Raw genomic sequence first — 17,827 nt, 5'->3', positions numbered from 1 at the left:
GATACAGAGAGAGACAGAGCGCCAGCAGGGGAAGGGCAGAGAGAGAGAGAGAGACGCAGAATCTGAAGCAGGTTCCAGTCTCTGAGCTGTCAGCACAAAGCCCAGTGCGGGCCTCGAACCCACAAACCGTGAGATCATGACTTGAGCCGAAGTCAGATGCTTAACCGACTGAGCCACCCAGCCACTCCTGGATAATTTATTTATACTCATTAAAGGTAAACGTTTTATCAGTACGAGAGAACTTATAAATTTTTTTATTCACTGAGACATCACATGAAACTGCTTTTGTTTCTGGCAATGATGAACCATACTGAAGAAAGATAATTAGACTTTGAAATTTTCAAAATGCTTTTATGGCAAATGTAAAATAAAGTTGTTTCAAACTGCAGATTATTTCACCTAAAATCTTTCTGTGGTGAGTATAATAGCGCACTAATATCAGTACTTTTTATATATTTTGAATGGTAAATGTTTTGAAGATATTTTTAAATAAAAACTAGCTATTGAAAATTATTTCTTAAAATATTTAGAATAAAGCCTATCTAAAATATATGAGCTAGTAGAAGTATCTTTTTGTATCATTAGTGTAATGGTATATATGTTTTACAAGAAGGGACTGGAAAGATAAATATTTGTTTATAGTATTATTTTACTGAGTGATGCTGATGCAGCTTTTATTTTTATTTTAAGATTTTATTATTATTTTTAAGTAACTCCACATCCAATGAGGGGCTCAAACCCACAACCCCGGAATCAAGAGGCACATGGTCCACTGACCAAGCCAGCCAAGCACCCCAATTTTTTCTTAATTTAAATTCTGGTTAGTTAACATATAGGGCAGTGTTGGTTTCAGGAGTAGAATTCTATGGTTCATCACTTACATACAACATCCAGTGCTCATCCCAACAAGTGCCCTCCTTAATGCCCATCACCCATCCAGCCCATCCCCCCACCCACCTCCCTCTATCAACCCTCATTTTGTTCTCATTTAGAGTCTCTTGTGGTTTGTTTCCCTCTCTTCTCTTTCCCCCCCTCCCATATGTTCATCTGTTTTGTTTCTTAAATTTCAAATGTGAGTGAAATCATATGGTGTTTGTCTTTCTCTGACTGACTTATTTCACTTAGCATAATACATTCTAGCTCCATCCACATCATTGCATATGGCAAGATTTCATTCTTTTTGATGGCTGTGATATTCCATTGTATAGGTATACCACATCTTCTTTATCCATTTATCAGTCGATCAGGTACCCCCAGTCTAATATATCTTTCTTAGATTTGGGAGTAAAGTCCACTGTAAAAGTATTCCAATTTTTAAGTTTCAGTGCCCTTGCTTTTGAGCCTAGTGTTGGCTTTCTTTCTTTCTTTTTTTTTTAAGTTTATTTATTTTGAGAGAGAGAGAGAGGGAGAGCACATGAGGGGTAGGGGCAAAGAGAGAGGGAGAGAGAGAATCCCAAGCAGGCTCCATGCTGTCAACACAGAGCCCGATGTGGGGCTCAAATTCACAAACTGTGAGATTACGACCTGAGGGGAAACGAAGAGTTGGATGCTTAACCAACTGAGCCACCCACGTGCCCCATAGTGTTGGCTTTCTAAAGTCAGAATAATCAAATTCTACTCACCTAAAAATTCAGAAAACTTGTTCTAATGGTGTATCTAATGATACATTCAGGGAAAAAGTTGAGTGTTCAGAAATTCTAATTAGAGTTTAAAATGACTTAGTTGTGTCCTAGGTATATTATGAAAGTGAAAAAGATAAGTATTTGTGACTATTATACTTAATGTATAGTCTTTATCATGTAGAATTTTTCTTTTAATTAGTTTCTACACTAGTTTCATGTTAAGTTTTTCAAATGTTAGCACATTATGGTGGTTATAGTAAAGGGTTTTGTTTTAAATATAGTAGCATATCCGGGAACTATTAAAGTATAAGTTACAATGTCAAATTTTTATAATTGGATCATAATTTTTCAAATTATCTATCTGCCTTGCTGTGATCCCCACCTGTACTGGAATACTCTCTGGTATGAGTTACTCCCTTATGCTGGGAGGTAGGGAAATTAAGCAAAGCATCACAGGGAATTTTTTTTCATAGTAAATTCATCTTATATAGAGAATGACAAGCATATCTAACACTTTTTGCTAGCACTAGGCTTCTTTTCATTGTGATTGCTTTGCAAAGTTAATGTTCCTCACTGAAAAGAGCCTGACTGGTTTGGTTTTGTTTTTTTTTTTTTAACGTTTATTTATTTTTGAGAGAGAGACAAAGTGGGAACAGGGGAGGGTCAGAGAGAGAGGGAGACACAGAATCCGAAGCAGGCTCCAGGCTCTGAGCTGTCAGCACAGAGCCCGACTCAGGGCTTGAACCCATGAACCATGAGATCATGACCTGAGCTGAAGTCGGATGCTCCAATGACTGAGCCACCCAGGTGCCCATGACTGGTTATTTTTGTTTAAAGATGAATATTTTTAATACAGAGAAAATAAAAGTTGCATATGTGCCTCTCACACGGCAAACTCTAAGGTACAGTATCCCACCTCGGCATCAGATACCAGCCGTGCTAACAGCGTGCACATGTGCATTAAATATGGCTCTTGACTTGGAAAGTCAAGTGGGTGGGCGGGTTTCCTGTGATTGAACTGATACATAAATATTTGCCCCTTTAAAGGTATTCAGACATTGGAAATTAATTATTTGCCCATGAACCACAGACTTGAAGAACAGTTTTAGGTGAAATTTCCATTCTTAACTTTTTTTGCCGATGAATCTTGGGCATAATGCTCTGTGTCTATATTCTAGGACTGTTACTGAATAAGTAGTATTTATTTCCTTGTATCAACCAACGTGTTACTAAGTTATATCTCTTGTGTTCGGAAAAGCCCCAAGACCACGGGAGACACTGTGTGGTGAAGTTAGAGGCAAAGTGACTGGTGCAGCGAGCCCCTGGCGAGAACCCAAGTGGCGGGAGGCAGGGCAGTGAGCACAGCCCGCCATCCAGGTCGGGTGTGGTCCATGCCCCCCCGCCCCCCAGCTATGTTTCTGCATGTTGCACTGTGTGTGGCGCTTCCCATCAGTATTGCTGATGGCTTTATGAAAGGAAGTGAGCAGGAAGTTGATCCCATGTTTCCAGACTGGCCACAGACTTGATCAATCTGAGCAAGTCACTTAGCCTCTCTCTGCCTCCATTTCTTCAGCCATAAAATGGGAATAACTCCACCCGTCCTTCCCTGCCTCACCAGCACACTGAAGGATCAGTTAAAGAAGAGGAAAACTTTTATATATATATATATTTTTTTAATATGAAATTTATTGTCAAATTGGTTTCCATATAACACCCAGTGTTCATCCCAACAGGTGCCCTCCTCCATGCCCATCACCCACCTTCCCTTCCCTCCCACCCCCCCATCCACCCTCAGTTCATCCTCAATTTTTAAGAGTCTCTTATGGTTTGCCTCCCTCCCTCTCTAACTTTTTTTTTTCCCCTTCCCCTCCCCCGTGGTCTTCTGTTAAGTTTCTCAGGATCCACGTAAGAGTGAACACATATGGTATCTGCCTTTCTCTGTGTGACTTATTTCACTTAGCATAACACTCTCCAGTTCCGTCAACGTTGCTACAAAAGGCCACATTTCATTCTTTCTCGTTGCCAAGTAGTATTCCATTGTGTACATAAACCACAATTTCTTTAACCATGCATCAGTTGATGGACATTTAGCACTTTCAACAATAGCCAAATTATGGAAAGAAGAGGAAAACTTCTATCAGGTGCTTTGATCCCAAAGATGGGAAGAACATAGATGTAGCTGTTGTTGAATAATGAAGGCTCTCTATTATATAGCAACTTAATTTTGAAAGTGTCTTTGCCTGGTTCTGTATAGTGAATATCAATTAGTATATTGAAATAGAAACTGAGAATAGGTAGGTTTAAAATTAAATAGATTTTTAGGGGCGCCTGGGTGGCTCAGTCAGTTAAGCATCCAAGTTTAGCTCAGGTCATGGTCTCACAGTTCGTGGGTTCGAGCCTTACGTTCGGCCCTGTGCTGACAGCTCACAGCCTGGAGCCTGCTTCGGATTCTGTGTCTCCTCTCTCTGCCCCTCCCCCCGCTCACCCTCTGTCTCTCTCTCTCTCTCTCAAAAGTAAATAAACATTAAAAAAATTAAATTTAATTTAAAAGATTGTTAATGTTTTGGGCCATCAAGTAGTAAAAATTTATAATGTATATTATAGTTCTGAGTGTGGGTTTGAAGTGTATTAGCACTGGGCTAATTTGTAGAAGTTCTTATTATTTGAGCCAACTTTGTTTATTTCAGAGGGCTACATAGTGGATCAGATCATACTATCGTCATAGCAGTATTTTTAGCTTATCTAGAATCTTAGAGCTTAGGAACCTTAGAGCTCACCCAGGGCCTATCAGAGGCAAGGTTCCTTCTGGTGCCATCACTGACAGGGGCTCGTGGGGCCTCTTACTGGAGATTCTTTGGGGAAGGGAGCAGGCTCCTACCTTGCTGTTTGTTTTTTTTTTTAATTTTTTTTTCACGTTTTATTTATTTTTGAGACAGAGAGAGACAGAGCATGAACAGGGGAGGGGCAGAGAGAGAGGGAGACACAGAATTTGAACCAGGCTCCAGGCTCTGAGCTGTCAGCACAGAGCCCAACGTGGGGCTGGAACTCATGAGCTGTGAGATCATGACCTGAGGGGAACTCGGATGCTTAACTGAGCCACCCAGGCGCCCCCTCCCACCTTTCCAAGGGAAGCTGTGCTTGATCTTGCTCAGTGCAGGTTACCACGTTAAGATGAATCAGCCATAGACTCTAAACCCTGCAGCAGCGATTATCTGCATGTAGCCGCCAAATAATTTTAGACAGTTTTGAACAGCTGCTTGCTGTCCAACCACACCAGCTGTGTAGCAGTCCCAAGTGGCCTTTGGGGCAGAAGAATCACTGACCGGAGTGAGTTATTCTCTGGCCAAAACTCGTTTCCAGTTTCAAAGGGCTGTTTCTGAAGGTGTCCTCGTAACCTTTTTGTTTCTGCCTCCATTAGTTACCTGATAAGCAGTAGCTAATGCATCATTCCCTACATATGAGAGGAGCGTTTATGATATTCAGACTCCCAGGCTGCCTGTGCAGCCTTCCTGCCTAGGACCAAGTACTCACTCCCCGCCGAGGAGGGGGACTAGTCAACCTGCAGAGACTTGCTTGCACCCTTCTTGATCTCTCCCAAATTCTGCCTGACTTAATGAGGTTCTTGACCTGCACAGCTGTGTCTTTCTCTCCTGCTCTCTCAGTTTTCCAATATGGGAATCTGGGAAACTCCTCTTTGTTCGCTCTTAAGCAAAGTCTCCAGATAGGGTTTGCTTTGGAATTGGTGACGTCTTGTGTTGGTTGTAAACATCAATTTGGATGGCAAGTGGGACCCTTCTGGAAAAACAAACAAACAAATAAAAAAAACCCTTCTGGGGCAAACCTTTGACAAAGTCACTCAGCTGGCATGTAATTGGAATTTTATTTGCATGGCTTTTTTTCTAAGTCTCTCTAGAAGGACGTAATTCTCTAGAAGACCCAATTCTTACAATGCAAGAAATATTCTCACATCAAGGATTTATATCTGCCTTGTATGTCATCTTTATTTTTATTAGTATTACTATAGTATTAATTCTCCCCAAAGGGAATAGCATTTTCTTTCTTTCTTTTTTTTTTTTTTTTTGCTTGATGCCTCCTGCATTTAGTAAATAGTAGCGCTTTTTTTTTTTTTAGCTGCTTTCTTGAATCCTATATTTATAATATTTTATGGTAGATTTTAAAAAATTGATTAATTCTAGCTGGGCTAGAATCATCAAGTATTAATTAATTTTTTAAATGTTTTTATTTTTGAGAGAGAGAGGGAGACAGAGCACAAATGGGGGAGGGGGCAGAGAGAGAGGGAGACACAGAATCCGAAGCAGTCTCCAGGCTTTAAGCTGTGAGCACAGAGCCTGATGTGGGGCTTGAACTCACGAGTCATGATAATTGGTACTGCCATTGGTTAAAGGTAAACAATATGGAGTTAAGAATTTTTATACTATGAGCTATTTATTGGGAATTTTCAGAATTCGCAGCTACTTGCCTTTAACACTTGTAAGAGGCATGTATGTTTTCCCTTCCTGGTCTTGAAGTCAGTTTTCCCTTTGTTGGGGCAAGTCTGGATGAGTGATGTTGACCGGAAGGCATACACATATCCCAACGTGGCTGTTTTGTAGACATGTGATGTTTTCTTACTTTGGGCGTTTGGCCAGAAAAGTTTTTTGTGTGTGGGTTTTACTTTTAACAAAGCAGTAAGGGTTTACTTTTTACCAATGTGTGTGTGTGTAAAGATGTATTTTTCCAAGCTTTAAGAAAAGAAAAAAACTTGTCAATGTACAAACACCTGATTTGGATCTGTGGGATTTTTTTTTTTTTTGGCATTAAATAAGATGCTTAAAGAAACACAACAGTGTATATCCATAATTCTATGTCTTAGAAGAATAACTTGTGCTAAACTTGCACTAAACCCGTGTGTTGCGAACTGAAGGCAGAGTTCCCTTAACCATCCTTGTCTGCTCCTCTCTGCAGCCTCTGGAAAGCGTGGAAGCTTCTCTCTGCGCGGCGTGCTCTAAAGGGCTGGTCTTCTGGTTGCCTGTCCACCTTCACTTTTCTCCTAGAACCCCTGTCGTGTGGCCTGGGGGCTCCAGAAGGAACCAGCCCCAGCAGATGTTAACGGAGGTGTGCCTCAGCCTTCGTTACTGCAACTTTTTTTTAAGTGTTTATTTATTTTGAGAGAGAAAGAGAGTGCAAGTGGGGCAGGGGCAGAGAGAGAGAGGGAGAGAGAGAGAATCCCAAGCAGGCTCCACACTGTCAGCACAGCCTGACATGGGCTTGATCCCACAAACCGTGAGATCGTGACCTGAGCTGAAATCAAGAGTCAGACGCTTAACCCACTGAGCCCCCCAGGTGCCCCCATTACTACAAATCTTGGCAGCTGCTTCCCTGGGCTCCTTGCTACCACCCACCCGATCTTCTGGGACTCAGACCCCCCCCCACAGAAGTGACTCTCCCCCGGCTCCTCTGGCCCCTTATCCCTCACTTCATCCTCTGAAACACCCACCTGCCATCCCTCAAGGCCAGCTTCTCTTGATTTTCTAAGGAAAGAGTGACCCGATTCAATTATTTGGGGGGCAGCAGCCGTTGATGGAATGAGTGGAAGCCCAGGTCCCTTATGAGCGTCTTGTCGCGGCGAAACAACACAAATGCAGTGGCTTAAAGCAATAACCATCCATTATTGCACAATTCCTATGGGTCCAGAATTCAGGAGCAGCTTAGCTGGATGGTCCTGGCTCGGATCTGAGTCTCTTCATGTGTTTCAGTCAGGATGAGGATGTTGGCTGCTGTCATTTGAACACCACCCCCCCCACCCCACCCCCCACCGTCTCCACTGCCCAGACTGTCCCACAGTGCTAGAAGCTTCCCTGCAGTCATATCTTCTGCTTCTCCTGGCTGAGTCAGAGAATGAGCCAAGCTGGGCACTGGCGCGAAAAGTGCCAGCTTCTGAGCTGGAGGCCACTCTGTCCTCCTGCTCCCCACCCTGTAGTAGACAGAAAAACGGCCATGTCCTGATCTCAAACCCTGTGAAGATGGCCCCTCACGTGGTAAAGGAACCATCCTGGTGGGATTCGGGTGAGAGTCTTGAGATGAGAGATTGTCCTGGATTGTCCAAGGGAGGCCCCGTGTGGTCGTGCTGTCTCCCCATGAGAGGGGTGGGAGGCCGCAGAGTGGGGGAGATGGCGTGCCCTGCTGGCTTTGAAGAGGGAGGAAGGGCTCCCAAGCCTGAACACGGGGTGGTCTCTGGAAGGGCGAAGAAACGGATCCTCCCCACGAGCCCCCAAGAAGAGCTAGGCCTGCTGATCCCTTGATTTGGACCAGTGAGATGGACTTCGGACTTCAGCTCTGCGAGGCTGGGGCGCCACTCCAGAATAGCGCCTCTGAGAAGGCGGAGCCCCTGCCCTCCAACCCCGGCATCCGGTCGGAGGGCCCTCTTCCAGGAGAGGTGGGATGTCAGCATTTCTCAACCTGGCCCAGCTACCTGTGGTCGAGGCCAAGTCCCGGGCAAGCACAGGAGGGAGCTGGGGGCTCCCTTCCTCCTTCTGGCCCCTACTTGTGGGGTGGAGGCTCCACCGTGCCCTGAGAGCTCGGGGGCCCCCACCGCCTTGGCACCTGGGGCAGACGTTCCTGCTGGGGGAGGCAAGCCCAGAAGACCAGAGGCCGCTGCCCGCTGTCCGGGCCCACCGAGCACTCTGCTCCCAAGACAAGGTGTCACTCCGAGGGAAGCACGCCATGCTTCCCAGCGCCCAACAGAAACTAGGCTCATGGTTGCCTAGGGCAGGGCTGGGGGGTGGGGGCGGCGTGAGGGGTACCAGGGCTGACGGCTGAAGGGTGCCGCAGGCTTCCTTTCTGGCGGTGCATGGCATTTGGGGAAGAGGTATTTTGCACTTACCTTGCGGGAGACCACCTTTACTTCCCACGAAAATGGACATAACACACAGGAGACTCCTTAAAAGCCAGGACACAACCTTGCCATCTCCTGGGACCCTTCAAGAAGAGGAGCAAAGCTCTCCCCTTCCCACCCACCCCCGGGAGCGGCCCCGCTTGGGACCGACACCCCAAGAGCTTTTCCCAAGACATTTGGATCCCGAGTTCAACCAGCCGAAACAAAACGTTGGGAGTGAAATAAATGCCTTCCACTTAGATGCTTAGTTCGTTATCTGGCCCGCGAGTAAAGCTTCATTGTTTTCAGCTGCCTCTGGGGTCCCTGCAGCTGGGCTCTGTCCAGCACACTGTTTATATTTTGCACCCAGTTTAAAACCGCAGCGTGTCTTTTCTAAGGCTCTGTTTTAAACTGGATGCATAAAAAAGAGAGCAATGGTTTTTTTTATTTGCTGAGATGAAAACCTGCCTGTCAGTCGTTCATGACTTTGTGGCCTGGCTCTTTTTGCACTTAAGTTTTTTTGTGTGTTTCTTGGAAATTATGACCCAACCTCCTGCTTCCCAAGCCCTCGTTCTCGATTCCCATCCCCTCTCCTCCCTCTCACTGGGCCTGAAGACATTCTGACCGAGCGGAGGAAGTTCACGTTCACCACAAAGGATTCCCAGCGGGCCGCGGGGTCTTCCACAGCGTGAGGCCTGTGGCCGTGAGGGAGTGATGTGGGATGACGTACACGGAGCTGCCTTATGGGGACGATGCCCCTCGTGTGTCTCACTCCGATCAGTTCTCAGATCCAGCCACAGACTCAAACTGTGTGGACCTGGGCTTCATAGTCTGTGTTTCTTTAACTTGGGTCAGTTATGCCACGTGGGGCTCTTGGCTCGAACCCAGGTAGACGTGATTCCAAAATCTCAGAGCCAGCGCCACGGATTAACAGCTAACCCGGGCGCGTGTTCGGCTATTTATAAGACAGAGAAGAAATAATCCCCAGCCTAAAACCAGGTGACATCAAACGCCGTGGCTAAGCTGCCGCATAGAGGTGTGGGGCGAAGGGTTAACAGTGGACCACCCGATAGCCCACAGGTAACCCGGTCTTCGTGTTTACTTTGCAGAATGTTCAGCTGCAAATGACGCTGAGTCACAGGACTGAGTCGAGAATCTCATTTGCGTACGATAATAATGTATGTCAAGAAAAACCACCAGTCGGTACTTTCCAAACTGTGCCCTGGTGGTAGTTTGAGGCCACGGCTGGTATTGATATGGAACAAACAGGAAACATGGGTTAAGGCCACACTGGGTCCCTCCCTTTGTGGCATGAGCACAAGTGGCTGAAAAGCATCCCAAAGGGTGGATGGACTAGCCCGGCAAAAACCAGAATCAGACTGTGGTGCGAGGCCTGGGGAAGACCCCTGCCTCCAAACCTAGCCTCCCCAGCAGGTTCGACACCCCTCAGCACCGCCTGAGTTCCGACCACCGGAGGGTGAACCTCTCTGGGCCTCAGTTTCCTCACCTGCGAAACGGGGGTGACCTTATTGTCATCCTTCAGCCACAGGAAACTGGAACATCCCCTGGGGACTTCTTGGTGCTCTAAAGTCTATCTGAAGTCTCTTGATACTTTCAGACTGCTCAAAAATCATAATAGTTATGATAGATTACTAGTACGGAGGGAGGGTCTGAGGCCAGTAATACACTGAAGGCTCGAAGGCGGAACCTAACGGGGGACGAGCCAGCTCTCCCTGAAGGAGCTGGGCATGGCGGTCGGACTAATAACCCCCCCAACACTGGTTATTATTAGGATGCGAAGGGGCCGTGGAGAACTAGAATCAAATTTTCTACTCGTCCCCTCTGGAGGCAGAAAGCTGCAGCGGTAGGGATGATGTTAGCAATCTCCTAGACCCCCAGCGACTCTCCAGTGTCTTACCAGATCAGAGGCAGAAGCTACTTCACTGTGGCCCCACCTTGAACTGCTCTTCGTGCCAAACGCAGGGGCAGGTTGCAAAGCTCTGCTTTCGAGTTTGGGGCTCTTTGGGCAGGCATTTGCATAGGAGGCCCAAAATGCATATCTAATGTTTGATTTCTTTTTTTTAAATTTTTTTTTTTTTTGAGAGAGAGAGACAGAGCACGAGTGGGGGAGGGGCAGAGAGGGAAGGGGGACAGAGGATCCGAAGCGGGCTCTGGGCTGACAGCAGCGAGCCCAACGCGGGGCTCGAACTCACAAATGTAAGATCATGACCTGGGCTGAAGTCAGACATTCAGCCAGTCTAGCCACCCAGGTACCCCTCATAATGATTTCTTAAAGGACAGTGTCGGCCAGTGCCACCAGCAAAAGGCAGTCGGTTCTGGATTACATGACACGTAGGAGAGGGCCCCAAAAGCAACAGATCAGCAAGGCAGACGCTGGTCCCACCAGTCTTAGAACGTTTCCCTGAACAACCAGTAAGGAAGACGGTCCGACTGCAAGAGGAGGCCACCCAAGGATTGAAATTTGAACCCAGATGATCCCCAGGGTGACTGAGGAGATGGTACGGAGTTCAGTCTGAGGAGCTGTGTGTGCTCACTCATGCGGGCCATCAGGCCACAGGGCGCACGGGCCTGGAAGAACAGGTGACCCAGGGAACTGAACCCATCCACAGGCCCCCTGTAAGCAGTGAGTCCCACTCTGGGGGACACCCTATCCTGAGCATGCAGAGGGTGGGGGGAAAAGCAGGGAGGAGATATGAAGATCTCTGTTCATCTGACCGGCCTACACAGAAGAAGGCTTTCCACGCTCTCCAAAATCAGGGTCTTCTTGCTTCTATCATCAGAGTTCACAGCCGCATCCCAGGGCCAGCCATTCTCTGCCCGGGTCTGGGCTCTGGACAGTTCTGTCCGTCTTCCTGAGTCCTGGGCATGTTCTCTAATCTTTTCCAACCCTGAGGGATATAAAAGTAATCTGCCGGTGTCCCACTTGGGTTCTTTGTGTGAAAGCAACAAAAACTATCCCTGAACAACTTCAGCAAAAAACGGAATGAATGACAGCAAATGGGAGGACCTCTGGACCGAAGGAACAAAGAGCCAGGTGTGGCAGGGGCAGGAATCTGGCCCCTTGGGGCCTGAGGAAGAAAAACGAATGGATTGCTTCATCTGGGACTCAGTGCTGAGCAGTGTCTGAGGCTGACGTGGAGGGGTGGGCAGCCTGTAACTGAGCGTGCGTGCGTGTGCGTGCATGTGCGTGTGCGTGCGTGTGCGTGCATGTGCGTGTGTGTGTATGTGTGCGTGTGTGTCCTTTTTCCTTCATCATTGTCTCCCTCCAGGCAAGACTGAACTTCCTGGGGGGAGGGTCCTGTCCGCCTGGGCTAGAGGAGGGCGGGGCATCTTCCCTGAGTCACAGAAGAGGTGCTAGTTCGAGGTCATTCCTCAAAAGTCCAAGGGGAGCCTAACCAGAGGGTAGAAACAGCATTAATAGCCACTCCCGCCACCTTCCCTACCCCATCTCTGCTCTCTGCCTTAAGTTTTCGTCCAGCCTTTTAACCAATCCGTCTGTCTCCCCGGCAGAGCCCAAACAGGACAGGGACATTCTCCTGCACTTTTATTCCCCTAAGGGGCAGGGGTGGGAGGGAATTCAGCACCAGCCCCAATCGCGATCGGTGTCGCCATCACTGAGTAGCTGCCTAATAACTACTGATGGAATTGAGTTCAGTAAAATCAAAGACAAGAGAAATGAAATGCGGATCTTCTTAACACTTCACAACATCTCTGCGCCCCAAGGTAGAGTGGCAAGGGTTAAACACATCACACCGGCTTTGTGTTCCTGAGGCCTCGTCACCCTGCGGGCGCCTTCTTGCTACCTCCACCTCCACCCACCCTGGGCAGGGTGGCCCTCTGTGGTGTTGCAGAATAATGGAATAATTTTGCCACTTGCTGTCAAGACGTTGCATGCCACCATGAGGGTCTTACTCCGAGATGAAGTATGAAAGCAGGCCCAAGAGGGGCCAAATGTTCACTTCCACCCTCGAGAAAGGAAGGTGAATTACAGCAAAGTCGTGTTGACTCATTCTGTTGATGCCCACTATCTTCCCCTTGGCAACAAAGAGCGTGACTCATCCCCTCAGACAAAGGTCACCTATGTTCTCCCGAGAAGTCAGGCACCTTCCTCTCTGGGTTGTGATTGCTTCAACACTGTGATTTCGCTGAGAAATCTTCATCAGGGCGACCCAGCAGCCAGCCGCCGCAGGAGCAAGCTGGTCTGCTTATCACGGTCCATGCGGGAAATACTCAGCTTTTCTATCTTCTGTGCGAAATCAAGACCACTCCTTGGATTCATAAACACCGTCTTCTGCTGCTGTGTTCCGCAGCTGAAGAACAAACTTGGGCTCTCCCAGGAGCATGGGAGAGTAACTGGCAAACCCCTGCAGCATCCTGCAGTGTTCTAGCTTTCGTTCAGAGCTACTCTCAAAAAAACTTGAAAGAGGGCTCCTGCTTGGGTGGCTCAGCCGGTTAAGCATCCAACTTCAGCTCAGGTCATGACCTCATAGCTCATGAGTTCGAGCCCCGCGTTGGGTTCTGTGCTGACAGCTCAGAGCCTGGAGCCTGCTTTGGATTCTGTGTCTCCCTCTCTCCCTGTTTCTCCCCCACTTGTGCTCTCTCTTTCTCTCAAAAATAAAGATTAAAAAAAAAAAAAAGCCTTGAAACAAATGAACAGACTTGAATTTTCTGATGGTCATTGGGGTGACGCCCACCTCAAAAACCCCTGCACCTGGCTTGCCTGGCTTACCTGGCTTACCGCTGAAGTTCACGCCCCCCTAGCCCAAGAGAGCCCTGGGGGAGGTCAGCTGCCTTCTCTGCAAGTGGATCAGTGACCCTTGTATAGAAACCACAGCTCATGACCACCTTTTGATAGGGGGTGGTTCCTGGGGTTTGAGGTCACGACCTGAGCTGCTCTAGGGCTTTGTGGAACACAGATGCCCCTTAGAAGTTTGGGGCCCACTCCTCTGCATCCGTGTGAGGCCCTCCAGGTGACCCTGTGGGGTCACTCGGGGAGGCCCAGGATCTCAATGCGCTTGGGTTTCTGGACACTGCACGATTGGCCACTGACCAGGATGGGGTGTCCTGACACTCCTACTCTGAGATACTTTGGGGTCATGAGAAATTTACAACAAGAAAACTGAGGCCCAGGAAGGTTAAGTGATTTGCCCACAGTCTGGAGAAAAGACACTTTAGAGATGGCTCCACCCTGGACACCATGTGGGTTTTTTATTTTACAAGTTTTTCAGAGAAAGAGAGAAACACAGGCAGGCAGACATCATCCCCAGCCTGGATACAGACACCCAAATCAACAGAGCACAGAGGGGTGGGGGGCACAGGAAATCTAGAACCCAGCTTCCTGACGAGGGGATGGGCCTCAGCCGATTTTGTCTGCTCGACAGCACCCCTCACACTGTACAGATACTGCTGGTAAAGAAGGAGGTGCCCAGGCTCTGCACCCTTCTGCCCCGGCAGCTGGACCACGCGGACCCCAGCACTCCATCCCAGTCGGAAGGTGGCTCTGTAGCTTTCCCAAGATTTCAGAGAGGTGCAGAGGCCCGAGGGAAAATGGTACCTTCTGCCTCCCAGGCACAAAGTCAGGGGCCAGCCAGCCCAGAAACGCCCCTGTGCTCTGGTGTCCAGCTCAGAGAGGGCCAGATGGGGGTGCACCCGGGAGCCAAAAAGACTCCCTGAAGCTGAGGGCCAAGAGTGGGTTTCGATGTCTCCTGGTCTTCAGGAAATAAAAGTAAGTTTGAGCTGTGGTTTCTACACAAAGGCCACTGATCCGCTTGCAGAGAAGGAAGCTGGCCTCCCCCAGGGCTCTCTTGGGCTAGGGGGGCCTGAACTTCAGCGGTAAGCCAGGCGCGGGGATTTTTGAGGTGGGCATCGCCCCAATGACCATCATAAAATCCAAGTCTGATCATGTCACGTTCCGCCGAAACTGAAACTGCTCGGTGGCTCCCAACTGATCCTAGGCAGATGCCTTCAAGCCCCCTGTGGTCCTGCTCTTGTCTTAACCCAGTAGAGGGCAGGCCCCAGCCCCCGAGCTCCTTGCCCTGCTCACTCTGCCCCCAGCACTCCCTGACCCCATCCTGACAGGAGATCTCTATTTCCATCCTCTGCCCAGAGGCATCCCTGATCCCTCCACTCAGTGGGGGCCTTCAGATTGTTCCTCGCCTTCCCAGACCCCACATATCTTCCTAATATAACTCATAGTTATAAGTACGTGACTTCATAGCCATCTAATGGCTGGGTGTCCTCCCCATTCAGCTGTCAGCTCCCCACTGCGTGTCGCCAGTATCCAGCTTTGTCCCCGGCACCACAGTAGACACTCAGTAAATCTGGAAACAATGGCCCCGGCCTGTGTGCAACTGTGACCCATAGCACAGGGAAGGGAGCCCTGAGCCTGGAGCTCCAGTCTGGTCTGATCCAGGCTTACCTCCAGACCACAGACAGTCCCTTGGATGTCCTCACCTTGCTCTTTTCTCTGTGCTCTGTGACCTTCTGCTCTCTCAGGACTTCCCTCAGGCCCCAATGTCTTAATCACCAGGAACTGGTTCCCCTGTTTGGGAAAAGCTGGATGTCAATGAAGTTTCTCCAGGGCACCCTCCCACACTAACCTGGGCAGACAGGGCCTCTGCGCCCTCCCTCGATTCCCTGACAGCCCCTCCCACCGCAGGGAAAGGGAGATAAGAAACTAATTTGAGCTGGGAGGCCACAGAGACTATAGTTTCCATATTATCTTCAGACACATTTGCATGTTAACAGGCACCTGCCCAAGACCAGACTCTCTAAGGACTGTGGGGAGGACAGGTAGGTGAAACGTTGGGGAAGAAGCCTTTTTGGTGCCCTTGAAACTGACCTGGAGGTTACTGTTTGCCTGAATGACTTGATCGTTTATGCAGCAAAAATATTTGAGGCCCAATGTGTACAAGCCAACCTATCATGGGCTTTGTTAATGTGGTGAAGGTTCCTGAACACTCAGCTGGGAGCATTTGCTGATCAGGCCTGCGGTGGAAAGAAGCCCTGAAATCGTATCCATATTGGGGCCCAGGAATTCTGGCAATCAAGCATGAGATGATCTTGCCTGAAGCTGAGCCTTGATCCCTTAGGTCTCTGAGACCAGAAAGGCAAACCTCTTCTGATTTCAGCAACCAGATGCCCTGGAGGCCATTGGAACCCAGCAAATCCAGCTCCTGGCCTCTTTTAAACAGCAGCAATTCTGCAGAGACAAGGGACAAGTAGAAGACAGGATGAGACTTAATATTCTTAAGATGTCAGTACTCAACCAAATTAATCTACAGATTCAACACAATCCCTAGCGAAGTCCCAGCTGCCAGCTTTGGCAGAAGTGGGTCCGAATTTTAATATGAAATGGATCCAAATTTTAATATAAAAATGCAACGGACCTTCAATGGTGAAAATAATCTTGTAAAAGACAAAATTAAGAACTGACATTTCCCAATTTCCAAAGTTACTACCAAGATACAGTGATCAAGAGAGTGTGATACTGACATAAGAATAAGCATGTAGGGGCGCCTGGGTGGCTCAGTCAGTTGAGCGTCCGACTTCGGCTCAGGTCATGGTCTCACAGCTCGTGAGTTTGAGCCCCGCATCGGGCTCTCTGCTGACAGCTTGGAGCCCGGAGTCTGATTCAGATTCTGTGTTTCCCTCTCTTTATCTGACCCTCCCCCACTCACACTCTCTCTCTCTCACCTAAAAATAAACATCAAGAAATTGAAAAAAAAAAAAAAAAAAAAAAAAAAAGAATAAGCATGTAGATCTATGGAATAAACACCAGAATTCAGAAATAAACCCTTTATGGTCAATTTGTGGTCACATGACTTTTTGTAAGCATGCCAATATCGTTCAAAGGGGGAAAGAATAGCCTTTTCAATAAAGGGTGTGGGAGCAACTACCATGAGAGACTCTTAAATACAGAGAACAAACTGAGGATTACTGGAGGGTGGTGGGTGGAGGATGGGCTAGATAGGTGATGGGTACTTAGCAGGGCACTTGTTGGGATGAGCACTGAGTGTTGCACATAAGTGATGAATCATTAAATTCTACTCCTGAAATCACTAGTGTACTGTACGTTAACTAAGTTGAATTTAAAGATAAAGAAAGAAAGAAAGAAACAAAGAAGAAAGAAAGCTGGAATAACTGAATATCCACAAGCAAAAGAATGAATTTGGACCCCCTACCTCACCATACACAATAATTAATTCAAAAATGGATCGTAGTCCTAACCATAAGAACTAAAACTACAAAATTTGTGGAAGAAAACATAGGTGTAAATCTTCATGACCCGAAGTTAGGCAATGGTGTCTTAAAAACAATACCAAGAGCACAGGTGACAAAAGGAAAAATTAGATAAATTGGATTTCATCAAAATTAAAAACATTTGCACTTCAAAGGACACTAACAAGAGAATGAAAAAATAACCATAGAATGGGAGAAATATTTGCAAATCATATATCTGATAAGAGACTTATATTTAGGGGTGCCTGGGTTGCTCAGTCGGTTGAGCATCTGACTTCAATTCAGGTCATGATCTCGCAGCTCGTGGGTTCGAGCCCCGCATCAGGCTCTGTGCTACCAGCTCAGAACTTCGGGTTCTGTGTCTCCCTCTCTCTCTGCCCCACCCCCACATGTGCTCTGTCTCTCTTTCTCTCTCTCTCTCTCTCTCAAACATAAACATTTAAAAAAATTTTTTTAAAGAGACATATTTAGAATATATAAAAAAACTACCACCGCTCAACAATAAAAAAGACAAAAAAATCCAATTTAAAAATGGGCAAAGGATTAAAAATGGGCAGAGGACTGAATGGATATTTTTCCAAAGCAGACATCCAGATGGCCAACAGACACATGAAAAGATGCTCAACATCACTCATCATCACAAAAATGGAAATCGAAACCACAATGAGATACCACCTCACACCTGTCAGAACGGCTAGAATCAAAAGATAAGAAACGGGGTGCCCGGGTGGCTCAGGCAGTTGAGGATCCGACTTCAACTTCTGCTCAGGTCATGATCTCAGTTTGTGAATTTGAGCCCCTGATCGGGCTCATAGAGCCTGCTTCTGTCCCCTTCTCTCTCCACCCCTCCCCCACTCTCTCTCTCTCTGTCTGTGTGTGTGTCTCTCTCTCTCTCAAAAATAAATAAACGTTTGAAGAAAAAAAGACAAGATATAACAAGTGTTGGTGAGGATGCGGAGAAAAGGGAACCTCATGCACTGTTGGATTTGCCTGGCAGCGTGGCAGTTCCTCAGAAAACGAAACCTAAAACTACCATGTAATCCAATAATTCCACTACTGGGCATTCACC

The sequence above is a fragment of the Panthera tigris genome, chromosome B3 (assembly GCF_018350195.1).
Source record: "Panthera tigris isolate Pti1 chromosome B3, P.tigris_Pti1_mat1.1, whole genome shotgun sequence".
Classification (NCBI taxonomy): Eukaryota; Metazoa; Chordata; class Mammalia; order Carnivora; family Felidae; genus Panthera; species Panthera tigris.
Note: the sequence above shows the minus strand (reverse complement) of the source record.